The 14,762-nt window shown below is 33.8% G+C and overlaps 1 non-coding gene across 1 annotated transcript; it reads left to right on the forward strand.

Annotated features, from left to right (window-relative positions):
- Positions 1–1,842: 1,842 nt before the first annotated feature.
- Positions 1,843–3,784, forward strand: LOC114321828 (uncharacterized). Its single transcript, XR_014331912.1, has 4 exons — positions 1,843–1,983; positions 2,481–3,006; positions 3,192–3,288; positions 3,598–3,784. It is a non-coding gene; the product is annotated as an uncharacterized LOC114321828 (transcript).
- Positions 3,785–14,762: the final 10,978 nt, after the last annotated feature.

A 14,762-nucleotide genomic window follows, 5' to 3' on the forward strand; every position in this document is an offset into this window, starting at 1 on the left:
ACGGTGGTAGTAGTAGTGGTGGAAAGAGACAATGCCATGTCTTATGTTTGTTTTTGTGAGGATGTTTGTTTCATGTTGTTCCATTCCATATAACACTTCAACGACGGACCATGAAAACATGCCGAATAATTCTTAATTTAGTGGGGCTCAACTTCACTTAAAAATTAAAAAAAGTTCAGTGACGGTAAATTCGTTGTGACAATTTTGTTCATATATATTTAAAAGGATTGAACTTTTTTTTTGAAGTCTATAATTCGGACAAATTTAAGTGAGATTTTTCATAATAAATTTGTATATTATAGTTTTCGTTTAAAATTTGATTTTTTTTTTACAATACATAAAATTATTAATTAAATTTTTATATTTATAATTTGTTAATATACCTACATATATGATTGATTTTAGTACCTCACTCTTTTAATTTTGTTACATACATATATATTTTTTATAAATTTTTAAAAGCACGTCGTTTCTATTAAAAAATTAAGGCCATATGTGCTTTGAGGATTATTTAACTCATTTTTTGTAGTTTGGTATCAAATTAACAAAATTAAAATATAACTAATATTTTAAAAACTATTAATATAATTAATTAAAAAATACTTGAAGAAAGAAAAAATTAGTAAGCCGTGACGCTTAACTTTATGTTGTATTCCATGTATGATGGACCAACTAAATCTATGGACCATGGTATAAAAAAGGTTATAATTGACTACCCAGCCTAAAAGCTACATAGCTGCATATGGTATTTACTACTTAGCCCCCATTTTTGTGTTAAAATAATTAAGAAATTAAAAATTATTAAAAAATAAATATTTAAATAATTTACAATTTTCGATATAACTAAAAAAAGTCATTTCCAAATACACATATATAGAAATGACTTTTATACGTTTTTTTCATGTATTATTTGGTTGACTAGAATGAAATAAAATGTCAGACAGTAAGTGCAGTATTAAACATAATCATGAGTAGTCATTATAATATTTGTGGTAAGACCAATATAATCTAGTAGCATAATCAGTAGATCACTGGAAATTCGATAAGTCAGGTGTTGTTTAGGAAAGACAGCTTCAAAGCAAAGTAGCTGTTACATACCTGGAAATAATTAACTGCATAAGACCTGTGTACTTAGCAACTCTCCATGCCGCATGTTTATTTATAGCTGGAGTACAGCTTCAAGTTCAACTGAATGAACTACATACTGTAAGATTGTTACACTTGACATTCCCTTTGAGTATATAGGTAATTGTTTTCCCAATCAATATTCCTTCATTGCTATTTCTACACGTCCCCGATTCCTGTACTAAAAATTGAGATAATGGTAAGCATCAACAAGCCCATGAGTCATGATCCATAATATTTAAAACAACAGCAAAGCATAATATGCCATTAATTCTTTTGAGATGCATATGAAAACACAAACCTACATGACATCCCTCCCAACTAACCTCACCATTATCCCAATTATTTAACATTTCTTCTGTCAGGGAATTCTTGTACTTATCTTTCAGGGCAGCCATCACTGGATGACCAACAGTACTACCCAAAGTTAGTACTAGGAGAAACAGTCATGTTAGTACTGGAAGAAACATTTATGTTAGCACTGGAAGAAGCTGCCATGGTAGTACCATTACACTTAGAGGAAAGCCATTGGAAGGCACAGAGACCAGTGGGAATGGAACAACAATCTGTCCACTCCAGGGCTATCTGTTTGGATCAGCAATTGAGTTGCCAGAAACAACCACAGTGGTAAAGAAGGAACATAGAACATCGCTCGGGGAGCTATTTCAGAGGACAAAAATAGCAGAGGAAAATTATGTAGCCAAAAGCGAGAGGGGAGAAAAACGGACAGATAAATCAGCCATACACCTCATGAAAAAGATGCTGAAGAAAAGAATGGTTCATGGTTCTTCTCGGAGCTCCACCACATCGACTGGGGGAAATGTTGACTCTGCTTCATCTGAGACAAAACTGCATAAGGTATGTGTACTTCTAGTTTAGACCTCTATTACATGAACTTGGGTGCAATGCATATCAAAATGCCGGACCCAACAAATCTCAAATTTACTCGGCAAAAAAAGGTTAACTTTTTTTTATATTATTTTTAATATATTATGTGAGACAAAATGGAAACATATAGTGTCAAAAAGGCATTTTACTTATTTTACTTCAGTCATTTGATCTATGTAGTGGTTTCACTATGTGGGACTATTGCAAACTTTCTTAGAGTGTTGAGATGCCATTATACCCTTATAGTGTACTGAATGTGCTTGTTCATCTTTAAGAACTTGTTTAACGTAAGTGTTCTCCAGTTATGGTTACATGCTCTCCAGTTACGGTTGTACTTTGTAGTTGTAATTTAAGCTCATTTACTTGACTATGTTAGTCTTATTTATTGGGGCTGCTATGGTTTTCCATGGGTTTTAATACTTCATTGCAAGCTAGTAATGGAAATTTCAATTTTTCATTTCTTTCAGTGATAGGACAAAATATTATCTGTTGGCATCCTTTGTTCTACACATAAAGCATAGTGAGTCCAAGGATTCCGCTGTAAGCCCAAGAATTTTGCTTTCTGGTCCTGCAGGTGAACAAGACCATCTCCTTGTCCTAGAACATTTTACGATCTCTCTTACTCAAAATAAGTTAGTCTGAGTGGAGAGATTTTTGAGTGATTTTTACCCAAATTTAAATTTGATATAGGTTTCAGTCAAGGGTTGGAGATGCCATTATATCACTGTGTATTCTATATTTAATTTTCATTTTGAGACTAAATAGTTATTGTTTGCCTTTTATTTGTAAATATTTCAGATTTATCATGATATGACAGCTCATTTATCTCACTATTTTGTATAAACGGGCCATAATTTGTATCTAACGGGAAATCAACTAAGGAGTGACTGCAGTGATGTCCCGATCATACAAGCATTGCAGAGTGGTGTTAGTATTTGAACTAGATATCTGGTCGAATTCCACAAAAGATAATGTCAATGTTCTTCATGGAAGGTAATTGTGCTAATTTGCAAATGGCAGTCAATTCTAATATGGGAATTTTGAACCCCCCTAGTTATACTTTAGGATTATATCTCTATGTGACTTTGTATATGATGGTATCTAGAACATTTTTTACAAATGTGCAATTACCAGTATGTGTATACCCAAGGAGTTGAGTTGTTTTTCTTCTTTCTAAGGAAACTCTGGCCAACCTCCCAAGCGTTTAGAAGTTTCTAGGAGCTCAAATGGAGAAGAAGATGAAGAATGGTCGCTGATATCTGAAATGCACTCAAGGTATTTGCACAATTAATATTCAATTGCATTTCTTTTGTAGAACATTAAATATTTGAGATTGGTAGAGCCTCTTAAACTAAGTTGTTGGTTATAGTAAAATTTATGTTAAACTTGCAATTTATGTGGATAAAGTGACATTTTATTTTTACACGCTTCATGTCATGCTAGAGGTATTTAATGTTAAGACATTTGAAGGGGTGTGATCAGTCGGATTTTTTCTTTTGTGAGACTAGAACAATCTCTAAAAATAGTTAGTTTATTCATATGCTTCTAGCGGTTTCTGAATTAATTTGTGTTTTCATTTTTCAGGTTAGAAATTTGTTGGAGAGATGCAAAATATGGTCAAAGAATTCAAGAACTTAATTTTGCAAGTTTTTTCATTTTTTAATATATGTAAGCACAGTGTAAAACTTTTTATTTAATTCCTCTGTATATACTTTTGAATATGAACATATTTAACTTTCATTTATGAAATATATGACGTTATTCCATTCAATATGTGATTGTGATTCAAAGTATAGTATCTAGTGTGTATTACATTCTTGAAATACGCGTATAAAAATAATATTGATTATTCTTCAAATATGTCAAATTCTTTTTTTTATCGCAGGTTTTATTAGTTATTAATCACACTTAAAAGATGTGATCTAAATATTATTCATCACACTTAAAAGATGTGATGAAATCATTTTTAATGACACTTAAAAAGTGTGATTAAAAATGACCCCTTTTAATCACACTCTCAAAGACCATACTTAAAAGATGTGATCTAAATGTTTTTAATCACACTTAAAAGATGTGATCTAAATATTATTAATCACACTTAAAAGATGTGATAAAATCATTTTTAATGACACTTAAAAAGTGTGATTAAAAATGAACCCTTTTAATCACACTCCCAAAGACCACACTTTAATAAAACTTAAAAGGTGTGATTAAAACACATATATCACACCAAAAAAGTGTGATCTTTATCTGTATTTGTAGTAGTGTTGATTGTTTTAGTATCTCTGATTATTTTGGTATCTCTTTGTTTTTGGTATCTTAATTCTTACAACATGATCTTTGAGCTGATTAGTTGTTAATAATGTAAGAGGAAGATCACTTTTCCCAAGGAAGAGTAACTTGAACTTTAGCTCCATATTTATGTTCTTGCTTGGCAACCTTGTTTGATCTATGCACTGTTATGTCTGTTATAGTCTTGAGATAGGTATGCTCTTGCTAAGAAATTAAGAATTAGATCATGCTCAAATGCTTCTCATATGCTCATTAACAATTTGGTCTCTCATTATTATTTTTTGTTTGGGCTTAATTTTCTTTTTTTTTTTCTGCTTTTTAATTTCATTTTTCAGTACTTAAACATAAACACAACAATAAATCAAAATACAAATATTTACATAAAAAAAACACCCTTTAAAAAAAACACCCTTTGTTTTTGGTATTTTTATTTTTTTTTCCGGCCATACACCGATCTTACTTACTCGCCTCTTCCATCGTTTTCTTCCTCTTTTTATTACCTTGGGAGGCCCTTGAAGGCCCTGCCCCCGTGCTTTCGTCGAGAGTGACGACTCCTCGCTGATTATGAAAGGCCAAGAACGACGTTGCTCCAAATCGGGCCATGGAGGTGGTCTTCCGTTTAAGCTCTTTATTTTCATCCTTCAGTGCGCAAATCTCTGCTCGTGCATCCTTGTACATGCGCTGGAGCAACGAGAGTTAGGCATTGACCTGGTGGAGCTCACTCATCCTGTTCTGCAGTCGGTGAGCCAATTTTGTGACTGCAGTCACCGTCTCCATACAGGACGTCAATGTGAAATGATTGGCTTCAATGTCTGATTGAGCTGCCATTATTTGCTCAATCGACATCATAGGAAGGTTGGGAAGAGTAGGAGCCGGGATATTCGGCCCAACAATGTTTACGGGATCATTCAGGTCCGAAAAGAGAGTAAGGGGACGTGACGAGGCCATGAAGTAGATAAGAGAGATGTAATCGACAAGAGGGTCGTTTTTGGCAGCCTTTCTGCTCTGCTCAGTCTTTCTGTTCTATCTCTCTCACGTAGAAGAAGAACGAGATGGGAGCGAATAAGAAAGAAGAAAGAGAAGAGAGTGATTAAGAAGAAGACAGAGGAGAAGAAGAAGACAGAGGAGAAGAAGACAAGAGGGAGAGAGAGCCGAGGCCGTTGATTGACCCATCTCGCTTTTGTCGGTCGGCTGACGCAAAAGCGAGGATGCGTGTCTGACGCGATTTTCGACGGAAAAGAGAGAGGCGCGCGAATCGTATGTATATGTATATATATGTTTTAAATTGTATAGATGCCATTTTTCACTATCATTTTCCTCCTCCTCCTCCAGATTCTGACCCATGATTTCCTTTTGATAATGTCACAGAGGGAGAAATTATATGATGTTATGTATTATGGTATTATTTTGCTATGATGTTATGTATTATGATATTATTTAAAAATTATGGTATTATTGAAAACTAATCTGATGATTATGTATTTATAATTTGATATCTTTGTTTCATATCATGTCTCTAATTAAAACTTATTTATTACACGTGCTAACCTATGTATTTAGAAATGAATTCAGGGAGCATGACTTGATAGGGAGCTTTTCTTACTCCCAAATCAAATCAATATATCATTGTGTGCCATCATAAAAAAAGGGAGAGATTGTTAGACTTATTTATTTTGATGATTTATTTAATTATGTTTTTAATTTATTTGGAAGAGAAAAATAGAATCAAAATTTATTTTGATTATTTACTTGAAAGAAAAAAATAGAATCAAAATTTATTTTGTCCTATTATTTCTTACCTAAAACTTTTATCCTAAATGTTATTAGAATGTATTTAATATTTGATTAAATCAGAGGTTCAAACAGCTCAAAACAAAGGTTCAAACAGCCCAGCACAACAGCAAGTCAAAAAGTTCAAGTGGAAGATATTCAAATTTGTAATTATGGAGTGGAAGATATTAAAATTAGTAATGATAGAGTACAACGGCTATAAACGGCTATAAATTCAAATAAATACAACGACTATGAACGACTATAAGTTTCATTATATATATCAAGCCTCTAATGTAAACAAGTTACAAAAAAAAAAAAAAAAAAAAAAATTAGAAAATATTCTTTGATCTATAATCACTCACATCTATTCTTTGAAAAATTCTCTGAGAAATGTTCTTCAATTTTTGTTTACATCCTCTCTCAGAACTATACACTGAGCCTTATAACATTAAGCTCATCTTTCCTGTGTGAGGTTTATAGAAAAGCCAGAGTTTCATTTTTATATCTATTTTTAAGAGATAATTATTGTAACTTTCTGTGAAAGCAAAAACACATTCTTTTCAACCTTGTAAGAGTGCAGTACACTCAGTGTTCTTGACTTAGAAAGTCTGTGTAAAATCTGTAGAGGATTGCTCTATCTGTGAAAAGGTTGTTAGCACCCTGTGAAGCTAGAAGATAGTGGAAAATCTCAAGTAAAACTTGAGGAGTGGATGTAGGCTTAGTTAAAACCGGACCACTATAAATCTGTTTGTCTCATCTTCCCTAATCTCTTTACTTTCCTACTACTGCTATATCCAACTAATATGCATGTGCTAATCATTTGATTTACCCTATATGTTAGTTATACTTCATTGTTATTTTACTTGATCATTTACTGCTAAGTTTATTATTGTGCTTGTTAATAATTTGTTGTACTAGTAGTTAATTTTATTGGGGTATTATTAATTTTAATTTGTAGAAACCTAATTTATCCCCCATCTTAGATTGCTTTTTGGGTAACAAAGTGTTATTTTTAAATTATGAGTCACAATAGAGTAATGATTTCACAAAAAGATGGTATTATTTTATATAAAATTTATGAACAAAATGGTACTCCCTCCATTTCATAATAATAGTTCCTTTTGGACATGTTTGATTGAGTGGATTAGAGTATAAGATTGAGATTATTAATCCGTGAGCCCAATTATTCTATGTTTGTTTTAATATTTTGGTTTATGATTATTAATCCAATGGATAATTAATCCAACAAATTTGTAAGATTATTAGTAATGGGGTAGGGGTAGGATTATTAATCTAATGGATATTAATCCAATTGAGTAGTGAATACTACACTAATTTAATAGGATTATTAATATTTCACTATTAGTCTTATGAATCAAACATGACCTTTGAAATTTTAACTTTTTAGTAGTATATGTAATTATTGCTTTGAAATCAAACCAAAATATATTAATTTATTATATTGTCCGTTTTATTTTCATTATTAAATATATTTATAATTATTTTTAGAGGGTAGTTTTGAAGTTCTCTAGAGTTTTATGTTTTGACTTTCTAAAATGGACAAATATTTTGAGGCATCCAAAAAAACAAAGATGGACAAATAATATGGCACAGTGGAAGTATCTTTTAATTAGTTTGGCAAAGTTTGGTTAAAATTAAGTGAATAAAGTACATAGTCAGCCTGAGTTACTTATATCAAAGTTAATTATATTGTGAGGGGTTGTAGTTTCAATTTTACCATTTTATTGAACTTGAATATGTTTTCTTTGCTACTTGTCAGTAGTATTTCCTATGAAAAAATAATGTGTAAAATTAGAAGGATCAAATTAAGACTATAATAACTAAAGTAAATCGTGCTCAAATACGAAAGAACAATGATATAATTTACCCTATCATAATAGATTAATGCACTATCTGGTTTACTTGAATAAAGTATATTGAATGATCATTCCATCAGAATAATTATACTTATTTTTGGTGAACTAAAAAATGATGAAAAATATATATTATAAATAAAATTATCATTCACCATTGTATTAAAAAACTAAAGAATATCCTTCAGTGGTTCATTGGCCTGGAACTTGCGATGCATCCAACCAAGTAACTGCAATCAAGATATATGAAAATATGAACTCAGAAAATATTAAGAACAGTTTTCATCATCCAAATTTCAACATAAATTGGAGTTACATTCATTTTTTTGATCTTTCTTCAGAGTGCTTGATTTAGATCACTTCGGCAGTAGGAGGAAGTGAGAGACGGTGTGCTTTTCGTATTAAGGACTATGACTATTTAATGAATGTGACGCCAAAAATGTGTCCTGAAAGGCTCCAAGGACCTCAGATTAAGGCAGGTAGAGAGAAACATTGAGAAAGTTACAAGATTTGGTTGGCTATTTTGTGTCAAAATCGAATAATGTGGCCTAATGGGAAGTGGGGTCAAAGGACCCCATGAGCTCATGATTTTATCTGGCTGTGCACTTGTGAGGTTGGTCTCCTGGTTTAGTACATGGTTAGCGGTTTGGTCTGCACCTATCAGAACACATGCCTTCTTATAGTTATGTCATTGGACTTCCCAATTTGAGTGGAGTCCAGAGCTATGTTACATTGATTATTATCATGCTTTATTATAACATTCTTAGTTAGTTATGATATGGTAAATTGTAACATTACTAGATTGCTATAAAAAGAATTTCATAGCATTAACAAAATGTTATCCTTTGGTATTTTTAGTAACTTTTAACTATTTCATAGCATTCAAAAATTGTTATAATATATTTACGATAGCGTTCAACGATAACATTCGATAAATGTTATTAAAAATGATACACTTTTAATAACATGGGCAAACATGGCATTCCAACAAATGCTATTGCTTACTTTTGAATGCTATAAAATGTGTTTTTTGTTGTAGTGTGATGAAAAGAAAAATGTTTCTCAACCAATCCAATGTCTACAAGCAAACTGATCAATTGAACTTTTATCAATTTCAGTGTAAATGTGTGCTTCCATTTAGATCATTATATTACCTATCTTGCAGAAGAAGGGAACTAGTCAACATCTTATATAAGAACTAGTTATCAAGCTCAAAAGTACTGTGGAATATGCTAACATACTCAAAAGCTGAATTATGATAAGAGATCTGCAGTGGATGTTAGAACATAGAATAAGTACATAAAATGACTATACAGGAAAGATTACAGTTGTGCGGAAGGCTTCTACCATAAATAATATGGAAAATTGTCAAATGAGATCTGTAGTTCTCTACCATCAATAATGGGATCAAATAGGAAAATGCAAATAAATAAACAATGCTCAAATTCAAAGTGGACCCACCAAATCAAATCAATTGGTTCATGCAATTAGAAGAATATAGAAGTACCTCTTAATTTGTGCAGGAGCAATTAATAAAACTTGTCTGGTTGAATAGAGTACAAAAGGAACTGCAAACAAGCAAAATGATCTAATTTTTTTTGCTTAAATAGACAAAAAGTAATTAAAAAAGACGACCAAACAATTCCTAAGTTAGGAAAGGCAAAAAGATAACATGGATAATTGTATACCTCAAGAACCATGATCACAAATTCCTGAATGCTCCCACTAATGCTAGAAGATACCAAATTACAAAATGTCTATCATAGGTGGGTTTGGGAAGATTCATTACTCATAAATACTTGAGTCAATAAGCCAACTATAATGAAACATTACTTATTAGAGAACACATAAAAAGCTTTCTGACATGGACAACACAATAAAATGAATAATATATTAGCATGACATAATATTCATTCTACTTTGCAGAAAATTTATACACAACTGAGATTAGAAGAAAAATATAACCAGAAGGGCCTTTCTTCCATATAAAATAAACAACAAAATTAAAACTCTCCCCAACTTCAACAACCATGTACTTTCTTTAATTTAAAGGGAAAAAGAAAAAAAGAAAAGACAAAAACAGAGTAGCACTTTGTATCACATCCTTAAACCACATGCATTGTTCAGCAGACATTTATGTTATACAAAATCTTTAACAGCAGAAATTAATTACTAAGACTCTCTGTTGTTTATTAAAATTTTGATCAATGAAAACCACTTAAAATTCCACTCTAATAAACCATATAGTAATAAAAATAACAAAATGACTCTTAACAACATGTATAGCCACAACTGAAGCTAATGGATCATACGCAACTACAATTTTTGAAAACAAGAAAATCAAAATCAAGCAAAAACATATATACAAATCAAAACTGAAGCTTTTGAAAAAGGACCAAGGTGTGTTTACCTCCAAATAAAATGAACACAAGAAATAACAGAACTGAGATGACAAATCTCATCTTTGCAATGCCATTGCGACATTTTGTCGAGCACCTTGCAGACACAAAAATTATATAGCATGACTCATCTTTGCTATACACAGAGAAACTATACAGATGAGAGAAAAAACAAATCCAAAATCAGCAAATAAAGATCATTTCGAAACCCCTTTCAGAAAATAAAATCAGCAAATATAGATGACAAACCATTTTTAAAACGGTGCAATGATAGAAACCATTCTGAAACCCCTTTCAGAAAATAAAGATCATTTCAGAAACCCATTTCAATCATAGAAGAAATTTAAAAATCAAACCATTTCAGAACTGAATTCAAACCTATTTCACTCATCAGATCAGAGAAGAACCAGATTTCAGAAAAATAGAGAGAGAAATGGAAGTTTTCTTACCTGTGATAATGGTGGCCCAGAGCAAGAGCTACGAAACCTAAGCCCAAGACCTGGACTGCGGCTGTTCTTCTCCTTCCCCCTCATTCTCACGGCTGCGGAGGCTGTGTTAATAAGAACTTAGGTTTTTATTTATTTATGTATTTATATTATTAACCTTAAAATAATTACTCTCCTTGTTTTATTATTATTATTATTATTATTAGCCTTGTGGACTTTCATAATAAATTTATTTAAAGTTTAAGATTAATTAAATTATCTTCTAACAATATTTAATTTGGAGATGAAAGATTATTTTCTTCATTAAAAGGTACGTCTTTTGTGATAAAATTTATTTTCATCATTAGTTAAAGACTCTTTTTGTTGTATGTTCAAGAGATTGATGGCGAGCTTGAGGCCCTCAGTGACTAAAGAGGAGAATAAGAAGAAGCTGAAGGAGACAATTTCGAAGACTAGAAGCTTCTTGCCAGCGACGATGCCGACGTCGCAAGCGGAGGGCTTTTCGAGGCGAGGATGGTTTAGGGTGATAAGAGAGATGCCTCCGAAAACGGCGATCTTTTTTCTTAGTTACTAAGATTGAAAATTTATTTGTTTCATTTTTATTTCAATGAAAAAAAATATTATTATTTTTTATTTGGAAGAAGTAGGGGTAATATTTTAATGAAAAATATTTTTCACTAAAATAAAAGTTAATTTTCTGTGGTCAATGAAAAATGTTTTTCTACGGCCCATTTTTTTTTTATTATTAAAAATCATGAACTAATTTTTTGTGGTAGAGGAGAGGGAGTGGCAGTAGTGGTGAAGGTGGTGGATAAGAGATGATGGTGGTGGTAGTGGCGGCGTCGAAGGAGATTAGTGGTGAAGTTGTGGTAGTGGTAGAGTAGATGAAGTGGAAAGGGTGAAGGAGGGGTAATGGTAGTAGTAGTGGCAGTAGTGGTAAAGGTGGTGGATAAGAGATGAAGGTGGTGGTGGTGGTGGTGGCGGTGGCGAAGGAGATTAGTAGTGAAGTTGTGGTAGTGGTAGAGTAGATGAAGTGGCAATGGTGAAAGAGAGGTAATGGTAGTAGTAGTGGTAGTAGTGGTAGTAGTGGTAGTGGTGGCAATGGTAGTAGTAATGGTAGTCGTAGAGGTGAAGTGGCGACAGTGGTAGTAATGGTGGTAGTGGAACAGCGTTTGCAGTAGTGGTGAATGTGGTAAAGGAGATGGGTGGTGAGAGAGAGAGAGATGAGTGAGAGACAGATAGAGGATAGAGAGACAGATAGAGGATAGAGAGACAGAGAGAGACAGAGTGGTCGCTAAAAGTACATTTTCTTATAGTGGATAGATAAATCGAGAGGGAGCTTAGTAAATAGAGAAGACGGAAGGGAGAGAGTGAGCAACGCGAACACAGTAGGAGAGAGAGAGAGAGAGAAAAAAAAGAGAGAGAGGGGAGGACAAAAAGATAAAGAGATAGAGAGTGAGAGACAGAGAAAGAAGAGAGATGAACGAGAGAGACAGAGAGAGAGATAGAGTGTAACAACCCTCATACTGTTTACTGATTAATGACCGATTGATCACCGATTACTGTTAAACGAGACTGATAATGACTGATAATTGACTGATAATTGAACTGATTAAAAGTACTGAACTGACTGACTGAAACTGGAAACCGAATTGATTGAGTATATGTTAGTTAAATTGCATTCTATCTGTTTGATTGTATGATTATCTGTTCATACTTATATGTTTAAACTGCTAATTGAAGGCCTTATCGGCGGCCGAATTAGAAACTGATTGATGTTTAATGATCATCATAATTTATGTGATTTTGTGGTGCATTTACCTGAAAACTGATTAGGTATGATTAAATTAGATTAAAATATGCTAATTAAAGAGTTGGACTTAATTACCGTTTTGCCCTTGAGTGGGCCACTACCTCTACACTTTGAGCTCATTATACTTGAGCCAAACACATTTACTCAGCCATTTCTTCTTGTTCTAGCCGAATTTAGAGAGAGAGGAAGTGAGAGAACTTGGAATTCATCTTGAAGAATTGCTTGGATTGAAGTGTAGATTCCACATTGAGCTTCCTTATCCTAAATACAAGACTTAAGGTAGCTCCATTGTCTTCTTGTTCATGTTTTGAGTGGATTCTTGCATGGTTCATGTCATATTGATGGAGTTTAGAGCCAATCATGGGTTAGATGTTGAATTGAAGCTTGATTGTTGCATGCATGTTGCCATTCTTGAGTTTTGAGGTTGTAAGTTCATGTTTCCTCACATGCATGTTCATAATTTTGTAATGGTCCATGATTTCATCATGTTTTGAAAAGAATTGGCTCTTTAGAACATCAAATTGAAGCTTCAAAATGGTTTGAATTCATGCATGTTTGCATGTTCATCTTGTGCTTGAAAAATGGTTTAAATTGGGTTTGAATTAAACACCATTGGGCTTTGATTTCTTAAAATTGAGCTTTGAAACATGATATCCTATGTGTTTATAAATGTTTTCCAGAAAATGGGCCCAAGAGGATTGGTTTTGATGCTTTTGAGCTTGGTTTTGGACCTGGAGCTCGAATCTGGGATTTCCAGATTTCCGTCGTCCGCTCGAGCGGGGGAAGTGCCGCTCGAGCGGGAAAATCGAGCTTCCAGCATCTTGCACTGTTTTACAGTCCGCTCGAGCGGAGGATTGGGCGCTCGAGCGGAGTCATGTCTCAAGCTCGAGCGGGCGTCGAGCGGGGATTTCACCCATCCAGTACTTTTACAGTACGCTCGAGCGGGAAAGTTTACGCTCGAGCGTGTACCTTTGTTTGCCTGTACGCTCGAGCGGGGAAACCTACGCTCGAGCGGGACTCTGTTTCTCTGAAAATCCTGAAAATGTTTTCTAAGTGTATTTTTTTTGCATCCTCATCCCATCCTAGGCATTCTTAGGCCTAGTTTAAGACATTTAGATGAGGATATCGTTGTAGAACACACCAAGGCAAATTAGGGATTAAGTTATGATATTTCCCAACTGTGTAGCTTAGTGTGTGTTCAATCTGTTAACTGTGTAGGGTTGGCAACTGGGGAGACACGCTCTAGCATACTGTAGCCCAGAACTCTGTGAGTAACGATTGTGTAAAGATATGTTCACAAATGATTATTTTCTGAACAACTGAACTGTACTGTTTTCTGAACTGATTACTGTTAACTGAATGAATGTATGTCCTTTATTTCTGAACTGTACTGTGGCATCCCTAGCACCTACTGTTTACTGTTACTGTTACTGTTACAGAGATCTCTGTCGGTTCCCTCGTGGAACCACTACTGTTTACTGACTGATGGCCATCATTACTGTTCGGTCTTTCAAGACCTACTGTTACTGTTATGCTAATGGATGTACCACATATGACTGTTTACTGTACTGAACGACTGAAATATTGATTGAATTGAACTGTTTTCATTACCGTAAGGACATTCATTCTAAACCCCTTTACGCTTTATGTTATTCACTGGGCTTTAGCTCACTACTCATATATATATGTAGGTGTTCAGGCACCAGACCGCAGCTAGAGGCGTCAGGTTACTCCAGTTTTGTCAAGCCAGCCTTTGTGCCTCACTGCGAGGTTCCGAGTTGCCATGCTATGGCTTGGGGGTGTTTTGTTTGTTTTTCCCCCCTTCTGTACTGTTTTACTGTTCTGTATAGACCGAGTGTTACTGTACTGTCATCTAGGGTCGAGTCCCTACTCTGAATGATTGTAAATATTGTGTATACTGTTCTGTACTGTTTATGTATAAATGTATGAAAAATCTTTTTGGCATACAGACTGTCACAGCTCAATGGACACTATTTATTTACTGTATTGGCTTCCGCCAGGCCCTGTACTCTGTTTTACTGTATTACTGTTCTGCAGGCCTTCGGTAATCTCGGATTACTGGCCGGTTACGGTGCTAAACCCATAGGGCCGGGTTTGGGTCGTGACATAGAGAGAAGAGAGTTGAGCGAGA

Source organism: Camellia sinensis, chromosome 6 (assembly GCF_055761805.1).
Source record: "Camellia sinensis isolate YWXY chromosome 6, ASM5576180v1, whole genome shotgun sequence".
Classification (NCBI taxonomy): domain Eukaryota; kingdom Viridiplantae; phylum Streptophyta; class Magnoliopsida; order Ericales; family Theaceae; genus Camellia; species Camellia sinensis.